Genomic DNA, 10,790 nt, shown 5'->3' with positions numbered 1-10,790 from the left:
ATCTCGTTCTTTCGGTCACTACCCACAGCTCGTGGCCATAGGTGAGGGTAGGGACGTAGATCGACCAGTAAATTGAGAGCTTCGCTTTTACACTCAGCTCCCTCTTCACCACGACGGACCGGTGCAGCGTCCGCATCACTGCAGCCGCCGCACCAATCCGGTTAAAAAGAGACCTTATCTATGATATAGCTTATTTGATCAGCCACCTTTCCCACAGGTGATGTGACCATAAGGGTCCAAACAGAATGTGGTTGAATTGAAAGTTTTCTCTAGTGATTCCTTTTATAGAAAACAGATAAAACACAGATAAAAGATTTCATGGTTTTGTTTTGTGTTTTGCTGTTTTTTTGTTTAACTTTACATCATAGACATTAAGTTTGTGGAGTTTTGTTATTAAAGGTATTATATATCCTATAATAGTGATGTTCAAAGTTTCTTAGAGAAAAAGTTGTCCTGAACAAAACTTGGAATGATTGTAAATTGATTTGGTTGCAGCTTTTAATGGACCCTAAATGTGATTTTCAGTCTTGAAAATTCCATCTTCTCCTGCACTAATGAATTTATCAGAGTTAAAGAAAATGCTAGAAAACATACAGATTAAAAAGTGTGAGGGCCTGTAATTCAGAACATTTTACCAGTATTACGGTAAGGTACAATTTTGCATGACTTCATTATATACACTGAGCCATATTAACAGCTGAAAGTATTTTACAAACAAATAAAAGAAATGTTTAGCATGACCCTTCTCTAATGCAGCTGGTTATGCAGTAATGTGAGTATGTACAGTAACTGCAAGCCTGAAAAGGCCACCACGATCTCTAAAGCACCTGTGAGTCAAGGCACTGGAGACAGCACTGCAGTTTAAAAGCATACAATTAAGCATTCAGCACTTCACCTCCTTCTAGCACTGCACGCAGCAATGCAACAATCTAACTACACCTGTGTGAGTGACTCACTCTAACCCAGTGGCTTTGTTGTCAGAAGTGGGTCTGACCAGGTGTGAGAGAAAAGCTACAGCAACAACAAAAAGATGAAAGTTGTAGTGGTAGTCAGCTGAGGCTGAGCCGAGACCAAAGGAGTTACTGGAAGTAAAAAGAGGCCATAGCTGTCCAGGCACTGGATTGTTTCGGATATTATCTTCTTCTTCTGACTGCTCCCTTTAGCTGTCTCCACAGTGGATCATCGTAGTCTATGGAGCTCGGAAAGAAAAGTGTCTGGACTTATTTAAGTTTCTCAAAGATGTTTCACCTCTCATCCGAGAAGCTTCTTCAGTTCTAAGAGCATTTGGTGGAGAGTCCCAGATTTTTAAGCATTATTGGGAGTGTCCCTAAGAGAGTCATGAACCCCCTATTGATCCTCTGCCTCATCACACGAGCCAAGGTGTGAAAACGTGTGTGTGTATGTGTTAGTCCCCATAGGGAAATAGTTCCTCTGCATTTAACCCATTCACCCAGTGAAGCAGTGGGCAGCCATCAATGCAGCGCCCGGGGAGCAGTGTGTAGGGACGGTACCCTGCTCAGGGCACCTCAGGGTAGCCGTTCAGTGGAGTCGAACCCCCGACCTTCCGATCATGGGGCCACCACTCTACCTACTGAGCTATCCCTGTGGGTCACAATCAGCCATTTTTACCCATTGTGAAAACTTGCCCCACACTATCATGTGACTTACTGAGATCAAATGACCCAAGATGTGAGTGGGTGTTAAGGCGTCTGGGAAGGGATCTCAAAACTGGTTAATAGATGGCTCTTACACATGGATCTCCATCTCACCATATTCTCAGCATCCTCTTCTTTTCATGTCACTAACCAATCCTCTTCAAGTCCTCCTTAACTACATTCATAAACCTCTTCTCAGGTCTTCCCTTTTCCCTCCTGCCTGCCAGCTCCATATTCAGCATCTTTTGGCCAACATTTGCCCACTTCTCCATGTCCAAACCATATCGGCCATGCTTCACGAAATTTGTCTTCAAACTTGTCAACCTGTTACAGCTAGCTCATAAGGTCGCAACACAAGGAGGAATATAAGAGCTGTTTACTCTCTGATAAATGTCATTTATAAACAAAAGGAAGAAAACATGCAACCAAAAAAAGAATAGAGACCAAGCACAAAGGCTGGGCAGCAAAAGTGAGGCCAACGGAGAGGGGCAGGGGTATGGAGGAGGCCACACCCCCTATACTTCACACATGTCCTGCATCTATCATCAGAGGGTGACCCCTGTGAACTCAGGAACAGATCACAACCAACTAGAGAGTCATCCGTAACAGTGAGCTGTGCCTCTGATTGTCTTCACCTTTGCCACCTCCAGCTCACCTCCTGTCTGTTTATCAGTGCCGCCGTCTCCAAACCATACATCACTGTGATTCACGCTACCATTTTGTAGACCTTGACACGTGTCTCCACCCACTCACCCTGCCTGCAATCTCTTCCTCACTTCTCTTGTGTGCTGTCCATTGCCTTGGATTGTTGACCCCTGGTATTTAAACTCTTCTACCTTCACTACTTCTGCTACTGCAAACATCATAGTCCACGGAGACTCCCACCTAACCTCATCTGTCAGCCGTCCATCACCATCAGAAACAAGAAGGGGTTCAGAGCTGATCCCTGATGTAATCCTACCCCCACCTTGAACCCATCTGTCACTCCTACAACACACACCTCACCACCATCTCGTTGTGTTTCTGAGATTTCTGTTTACGGAATGCAAAATAAAAATCTTTTCTTAATGCCGTTATAAAAAACCAAACTAAAGGCCAAAATTTCAAGATTGCAAGTACATGTGCAGCTGGAGATTGCAGATATACTTCTTTAAGTTCAGGGGATGCAGACATGTTGAACAGATAGAGAGAAAGAGAAAAACAATGTCACTCCTTCAACAGAAACCTATCATAGATCAATCAAAGTTAGCAGAAATGTAATTCATATTCAAGGTAAGCTGACTTCAAAGAGTGTTCAGACTGTTTTAGATTGTGTACACGTAATATTGTTCATTTCGCAATAAAAACTCAATTTTTCCCCTTCGTTCACATTAGTTTATACAAATGCTGCGAAGGTATTAAAAATAAAAAAGCATTTGCGTCACTCCGAGCTGAGACAGTTGCACAGGAAAGACCTCGACTGAAGTGGCTTCAAGGAAAGTCAGATTGTCCTTGAGTGTACCTGCCAAAGTCCAGACTTAAACCTTCAAGAAGAAATGTGGAGAGACCAGAAGATGTCAGTTCACAGATGGTTCCTATGTAATCTGACAAAGCTTGAAAGGATCTGCCAGGAAAAATGGGACAAAGTGCCAGAATCCAGTTATGCAAAGCTTTAAGAGACTTATCAAAGAAGACTCAAAGTTGTAATTGTTGCCAAATTGCAAATCACCAAAATAAGGTGAAGAATACTTTTGTGTATGTTTTAAATTTCTGTAGTTTGATAAAGCACGTCTGATTATGGTATTACGGTTTATTGGCTGTAATAATCAAAATGTTACTTTTAAAAATTTCATCTATAACTTGATACAGCTTACATAAAGTGCATCTAATTAGAAGTCAACTATTGCTCTCACTTGCAGCTCTGAAGCCTGAGCTTTTGGCTGATAGTGATTATTTGTACATATGCTGACTTTATTATTTGCAGCTTTGTTTTGCTTGTATTCTGTCACATTTTGTTTATATGTTGAACATGCATGACTGCTTATATTAACTATGGCACTAGAGAAAAGTCACAATATCACCAAAGTCACTGAGGATTCTTCCTCTGAGACTACAAACGTCTGCTAAGACAACTCGTTCAGAAGTTTTTGAGATATTCTGAGTTTAACTAGACCTGCATAATCTAAATTCACCATTGCTCAGCACACTGCTACTGCTGCAGCTTCCTCTCAACCCTACAATAACCTCCTCATCTTTCCTTTGAGCACTCCCTCCAAAAGCTGAACCCTTTCCACCCACTCTCCAATCTAAGTGATGTTTAATTCAAACCTGAAATTGCAGCACTTCGTGGTTTTTAATTTCACATGGTTAGCCTTTTCTGTAAGTCTTTTTTTCTTCTTCTTTATTTTAGATCACAGCAGCGGTCGACACATTTTTACACATTAAGTAATTATGAAATAATGACTTTGCCCTGCAGTAAACAGAAACATGCCTCTGGCTTCCTCTAGGCAGACAGCAGGTCTGGGATATGTTACCATCCTCCGTCTGTTCTCCGGGGCTGCAGAATCCGTTTCACTTTGCAGCAAAGTGAAACTGATTCTGAGCAAAAAAAGACTTTGGTCTGCAACTAAAGTTCTAAAAATGCACTGAATAAAGATTAAAGTGATCTTGTGTTCAGAATACTTTTTTCTTGGTGCACATATGAACGTTAACTGACTTTTAAATTCAGCCAGCTTGTCTTTTATCAGAGTGCATCCTGTTTGCTCAGACAGTGGAGCTGGAGTTTAGCCAAGGACATCCGTCCGCTCCAACAAGCTCCAGTCGCAGTACAAGTCTAACTCCCACAGGACAAAAACAACCCCTGTTGTTCTTATTGCTCCGAGTGTGAAATGACCTTGGACTTTCAGTGCACGGAGAATTGGAAACAAAGCTTTTTAATGCTTGCTGTCAACATTCAGGTGTAGCAAAGACTCCTCAGAGAGCCCGACATCCACCGTCTTTTTTCAGCTTTAACTTTTGAGATGCAGGTGTGGTGTTTAGTACTTGGGTGAAACAGCTGCTCCATTAGCTGCCAATCATGCTCCCTAACGACATCATTATCAGCTTAACAGATAATGGGAGGCAGGTGATAGTTAATAATGGCGTCAGCTCTGTCTCTGTCCATGGTGCTGAAGCGTCTCAGAAATCTGCTTAGACTCACAACCCCCAGACTATGTGTAAGTGACAATGGCGCAGTTAAACTATATTAAAATATATGCAGTTTCATTCTGGGAATTTACATAGAGTTTGGAATGAAATCAAAAAAGGAAAGCATGCAAAAACATACACAGAAGACCATTTTCTGGTATAATACTATAAAGTTTAGGTATTTTCCAAAAAAGACTATGAAAGGGGGGGGGGGGGGTCCAGACTGTTGCCTTTGTAACAGCCAGCAGTGCATTGTCCCTTATTTGTTGAATAGGCATGAATCTTAAACGCTTTAGCGTCCTGTCCACTCTACTGTTGTACAGCTTTAATTATTAGCAATGCCCATATGTAGCATCACTTTAAGCAAAGCTTTGTACAATACAGCTCCCCAAGTCACCGCGTGCTGGACACAAATATTTAAATGCTGAAAAGGATGATAAAATAATACTGCTAAATTTTCCAATTTATTCAAAACGATTTGGCCCAGGTCAGTCAACAGATTCATCTTCTGACTCACCACTTTCCATGACACAACCTTTCGACAGGGCCTTTGGAATTATTTTATCCTGGCTTCACCTTCATCCATTTGCCTTGCATAACTGCCACCTATTACTGCCTGCTTCCTAGACTCATACTTTTTGTGCTACAAAAATCTCAACTTTTATTATATCACTATTAAATGAGTGTATTACCATTGTATTTGATGTCACCCACATATTAATAACACCACAGCCTGCGATCGAACCACCAACCTTCCAGTTAGTGCTCTACAAAAGTCTCCTGAGTTAACCATACATGCACTGTAGTTGACCTTTGACCTTAATACAGTTAGAAACAGCATTCTAAGAGCTGCTGGGGGGAAATGATAAGCTTTCTGGTCTTCTTTTTTTATTTGTTTGGTGTCTTTGTGTCCAGCTGACATATGTAAGCCCTAAACCTTTAAACCCTCCCTTTTAACACTTTGTTTGGTCTCTAGCCATGTGAGAAATGTGTCTCTATAATGGCTTTTATTCGCCAGTTGGCCCCTGATAGTGTCTGTCTGACATTTGATACTGAGCAGGTTGTATTTTAGGGCTTTTACTCTAAAAGCAGCTGCCTGCTGGGGCAGCAATATGACATGAGCAAAAACTGTTGCGTTTCCACACAGCTGAAACGTGGGGAGGAGCGGATTTAGGTAATAATTACGCCTGTAGGTGACTTCACACAACATCGTTACACTGTCATTTTATAGGGTATTGTAAAAAATATTTATTAAAGCCACTTTAAAAGGCCACCATCTCAAGAATCCTTACAGGTTCAACCCTCAAAAGCTGCGAACCTGAAATCACAAATACTTGTCAAAAAATACCTGCTGAGCTTGTTCAGCACGCTCTCACTTTGATTGCCCAGAGTGACTGTGACTGTAGAGTGAGATAAAAACTGTAAAACTGATTTACTTGAGGATCAGAGAGAGTTTATTAGTTGCCATTAATTATCCTAAATTACACTCTTAATGAGCTCATATTATTTTAGCCTCTACACTGCGGGAGTGGCAGCTTTGATCCAATCAGCCTATATTCACACCCAACTGGGTGGGTTGCTAATAGTCTCTCTGTGTTGGATAATAAGAGCCTTCTGTCTGTCCTCTGAAGTGATTCACTGACTTTCCCCGGCTGAGAAGTTTCTAAGCTTCTCCACGTGGGGTCTGAAATCTGCACATTTATGTTTCTGTGGATGTATTCCTGCAGAAAATGAGGAGTGGCTCTGCAACACATGGAGCATATCTTTATTCAGATTAGTATTATACACGGATGCCTTTTGAGTTTCTTGAGAGTTTTGGAGGAAACATCAAATTGATACACTATGACTGTAAAGACACAAAATGGCAAAAAGAAAAGAAAATCTCATTAAACATCCAGCCTTCTCCTTTAGAGCCTGAGGCAACTTTTAGGCATCCACCTCTGCCTCATTTTGGATCTCATTTCTTCTTCTTAAATCTGAATGTTGTTTTTAGTTTAATTTGTATTTTAAATGCTTGCTTATACATTATGTAGACCACATAAAACTGCCTTTGGGTAAGTAATGTGTGATTCATTCTTTCCATGTATTTGTGTATAGACTAATTCTCTGTTTTGTCTCATTGAGCTGCATCAACTTTAAATACCGTGAGCAAATCCTCTTAGATCATATTTCTGAAAACTTTATTTCATTGTGTAATTAGGAGCCTTTCAAATCTCTTTGGTCCTTTGGAGTAATTATAAGTATTCATCTGGAAATGGCTTAACGCCACCAAGTCATCAAAGTACATGGTCCTCTGCACAATGCCTGAGTAAACTGAACTTATTTGGTCAGGAGGATTTTCTTTTAAAACCACTGATTAAAGCATGTTGGATTAAAGAAATGACTGAAGAGGAGACTCTGAGGATGCTGTGGTTCACTGTTCAGTGTGAATTAAATACAGGTTAATTAACTTTCTTTCATTAACGTTTTCAATTTGTTTGAGCTAGGTTTATTATGCACATTAGAGCATGCAAGTCCCTCAATGTGAACATTTGGCCTTGCTTCCATATATACTACATATGTACATATAACAAGAACAAGAGAAACACCTTCTACATTAGTGAAAGCAACGATGGCAGAACGCAGCCTTAGCTGGACCTGGGCTTTCTGATTTTCCCTCAACCAGAGAAACCAAATTCTTTAGTTATAAAGACCTTGTAAAGACATGTGCCAGCGACGGGAGCATTTCCAAGTCAACTCTGGTTATGGCATTGTGTGTTTTGGTCAGGTTGTCAATGTTCTCCAGTAGTTCAGAATGCTTTCAATAGCCAACCTGTTCTTATCTTGGGGCACTTCTCTTTCATGAGACGCACTGGCTGTGGTTAAACGGTTGGATGTTGCAGGTTTGTTATCTTGGAGACCACAGTCTCTATCCTGTCGAGACCTTTGTGTTTTTTTACTTTGTTTTGCTTTTTTTACCACTTGCTCATGTTACGGGTCCCAAAACTGGTTGTATCACAGTAAAATTTCCTCTTATTACAAAGACTCATAAAAACTAAATGAATGCACAAATATTCCCTTTCCCTGTGTTTTCACTTGCTGTACGTCAATGACAGGTTTTACTCGTCTTCAGTTTCAAACTGTATGAATTAAATGATCATTGACATCAATTCAGGTGAGTCAAAACTTCAAGGTATCATGGCTTCAGTCACACAAAACAATTCAGCCAGTTGGAAATTATTTATCTCACTTAAAGTAAGGATTCATTAGCATTTCTAAATATATATATTTGTAACATTTACATTTTGTAAACACAATGACGGCAGGTCACTTTTTAGAAGACCAGATGGCCAAACTTTGAGGACTCTGCATGGACTGAAACTGCCTCAGTAGTCCACTTTAAATGTCACATTGTTCTTCGTTGTATATGATAAATTCTCTAATTAGGTCATAATGATGTAAGGCTCACTTTCACCTATGATCACTGCGTGGGGGCAAAAGGGACCACTTAAACTAAAATCATAACCGGTGACAAGGCAGCAGTCATCATTTTGTCTCTCTCTTGGCAAATTTCAGGCGTGATTGTCGAGTTTAATGACACTTAAAAAAATAATGTTCGTTGGCAGACAAATAAATGTTTTTTCATTGCCATGCCTCCTTAGATTCCAAAAACACATACTTACATACATAAATATACTGGAAATAATGCTACTGTATTTAAATAAAATATTGCAGAAGTAACGATAGTGATGGAAAACATCCATGCACAGAACATGATGATGCAATATGCAAATACTCATTTTAAATTAAAACAGGAAAATTATTCAATAAGTAAACATACAAAGACATTTTTGTTTTTCTAACTTTTTAAAATTAATTAAACTTTTCCATAAAATATTATTATTTGGAGCTCTGGACTCGTGAATCAGTGGACAGCTGCTATAAAAAATTATTTAAAAATGCAGTTCTGACAGATGAACTTCATTGGTGAGAGTTTCTCCCAAACTCCCGACCGCTGAGTGGACAAAGATTGTATGCACATAATGGGCATAAAGAAGCTGCTATTTGTTAATGCTTGTACAGATACTGTTCGTGCTGTATTGATCCCATTTCAAAGGTTTCTTTCAATAAATCTTGCTTAGTTTATTTTTCCACAACAATCGTGGGGACGAGGATGGGTTTTCTCAAGTTATTTCTTCTCTGCTTTCATGTTGATTCAGGAAAACCTGCAGGTAGACCCACTGAGTCTGAAAGAGTGGTTACCTAAAAGTAAATTATTGAAGAGACAAGTGCCTGACAACTGAGAGCAGATAGATTCACAGCTGAAATCCAGATTAATAAAGAGCCCTGAATGGAGAGCAGCTAAGACCAACGTGAATTTCTAATTGTATTGTATATTTTTAGGGACACGTTTTAGGAATTTGAAATAATTCTGTTTTCACCATTCTCAGAAAATTTCTGTGAGCACAGTTGGTTTGGACTGACAGCCAGAAGGCAGACGAAAATCAGCACTGTTAACTGGAGCTGATCGCCACTGGCAGACACAAATTAAGACAGTTCGTTTAGACTGATCACCACAGGCAGACACAGGTTATTGTGGGTTACATAAGTGATGACTTACTGAGTCTGAATTCACAAATACACATTGGTTGTCAGTGAGAATATTAGAAATAATTGGGTCTCTGAGATTAAACGTCATTACCAGCAGGAACTAATATGAGGAGGTCAAGTCCAAAACAGAAAGCTGTTTAAAATTAACGATCTAAAAAAGTCAAAATGTCCAGTTTATTTGAAAAACATAGCAGCCTTAAAATCTGTGAATAAATGAACTTATATTTCCAAAAAAGTGTGTATTTCTGTATGTATAAGAGAAATTGATGTGAAAAGAAAAAGAAAGTGTTGACAGGCAGGGATGAAAAGTGATACTAATCAAATTTCTCAGTGTGTCAAAAGCAGGTAGAACAACAGCCTCCATGAGGCCAGAGGCCAGAGCAAAGTGCCTAACACTATCAAAATCATCAGCCCTATATCCAGGGCCAGTATTGGCTAAATATTACAAAGCTTCACCTTCACCCTACTCTGACCCTGAAAAAAATGCTTCATCAAGCAACCTCCTCCAGCCTGCACAAGACGCTTCCAGAGAAACTGCCTTGACATTAATATCCCAGACTGGGACTGTCTACCTGTTTGGAATAGGAAAATGAGACAGACATGGACTATTTAAACTGTCTGATAGAAAATAGAGTCAAAGCATGGATGAGGAGATGCCTCTCAAATCACCAAACTTGGAAGTTCAACTTCAAGAAAGGGCAGTGAAAGGGCTTCCACGCTGGAAAAATAACAGACAAAACTGAAGTAAAACTCCCCATGGCACAGCTGACAATGTACATGTCACAAACATTAACTACTGCAGGATGTGAGAGAGGAAGACAGCAGGACAGGTGGAGGGAGAAGTGAACATGGAGGGACAATGAATGAAGGCTGTTTTTAGTTTAGGACACAGAACACTGAGTAATAATTGTCCTGAAAAAGCAAAAAACTGAGGCTGTCTGACTCAGGGCAGAGGTCGAGAAGTGGTAAAAGGTAAAAGAACAAGACACACAGACAGAGAGGGGATTAACCAGCCTACTAGCACACACACAAACAGGCAATGAAGGCCATTTTGACAAAACACGCACACACCAGCCTGGCTGTTGTCTCCGTTTCATCTTTGATTCCTCATGGGTGACACAGAGCCTCACTCTGCCGTCACTTAGTCGAGGGTTGGCACGCTCTTGCTGGAGGATGGTGTTTTTTCACCCTCACTCTTCTGTTCCAACGCAGCTGTAGGTTGAAAGGACAGAGCACGCCGTACACCTTTGTTGTCTCCCTCAGTGTCAACTTTTTTTTCCTCTTGTAATGGCTGGCATGAATATAAGTGATGTGACCTTTGATCTTAACCTCTGTCTTAGTTGTTAGTAGGAGCTGGCATTGTCACTCACTAGTTGCATT

The sequence above is a fragment of the Pundamilia nyererei genome, unplaced genomic scaffold (genome assembly GCF_000239375.1).
Source record: "Pundamilia nyererei isolate P.nyererei 1_Seehausen unplaced genomic scaffold, PunNye1.0 scaffold00103, whole genome shotgun sequence".
Taxonomy (NCBI): Eukaryota; Metazoa; Chordata; class Actinopteri; order Cichliformes; family Cichlidae; genus Pundamilia; species Pundamilia nyererei.
Note: the sequence above shows the minus strand (reverse complement) of the source record.